The following is a 1,008-nucleotide window of genomic DNA, read 5'->3' as shown; positions in this document are numbered from 1 at the left end:
TCTCAGCAACATGGACCTTTAGACACTTTCAGGGCCCCCATCCTCATGCTCCTCGTGATCATTCTTCACCGTCATCATACGACTTCTTCAATTATACTATATATTAACTGCTCCTTTTTCATTTAATTTTACCACATTTTTCTCCCAAATTGGGGTAGATAATAAATAAAATATAAATATGAAGGGTACACCCATACTCCTTTTGTAAAAAAAAGAAATAAGAAAAATGAAATGTCAGATGTTAGGAGAAGCGATGCGTTTAAAAAGCAGATAAAACCATGGAAAGTGTGTATACATGGGGGGTTTCTTCTGTTCAACCCAGAAAAGAAAACCAGAACCAGAACCCAGAAAAACCAGAGAGAGAAAGCAGAGAGAGAGAGCACATTTTGCACCACCTGCGTTGGCCTGTGCGTCGGGGGTCAATTATGTGTATTATTACTCCCTGCAAAGTTTGAAACACAGTTAGGACAGCTCGTACCTGTAACCTTTTAATTGTATGTATTTTTTAAAACCAAAACGGCATTGTGTCCCTCATCTCTCCTCAGTTCATCGCCCGAGTGTAGGGGGTTGGTGTTTTTTGGGATGTTGGTTTTGTTGAAAACTCGGCCCGAGGGTAATTATCTTGGCCCCGCGAGCGCGAACATTATAAAATGGCATACGAGGGTGCCGCATGTCCGCTAATATACAAAAACCAGATGCCGTGCCAATGTATTGACGCGTAGTACACGAAAAGCAAGAGCCCCCATTCCTCTGGTGACAGGCGTTAAAAGGAAAGGGTCCCGATTTTAGAATGCTCAGAAAATGCTTCGGGTGTAATAAACAAAATCAAAACAAACGTGTAGCCAAATGAGCAGAAATGGGACGGGTTGTCAATAGGGCGGAAGAGATTGTTCAGTTGGCAGCGTGACATTAGCCGAGAAACGGTATTACCATTGAATGGAGGAGAAAACAAGGAAAAAAGTGAGGAAAGAACGATAAGGCAAAAAGAAGCAGGAGTGTTAAATAGAA

The sequence above is a fragment of the Tachysurus fulvidraco genome, chromosome 22, assembly GCF_022655615.1.
Source record: "Tachysurus fulvidraco isolate hzauxx_2018 chromosome 22, HZAU_PFXX_2.0, whole genome shotgun sequence".
NCBI classification, from domain to species: domain Eukaryota; kingdom Metazoa; phylum Chordata; class Actinopteri; order Siluriformes; family Bagridae; genus Tachysurus; species Tachysurus fulvidraco.
This window is presented reverse-complemented; position numbering follows the sequence as displayed.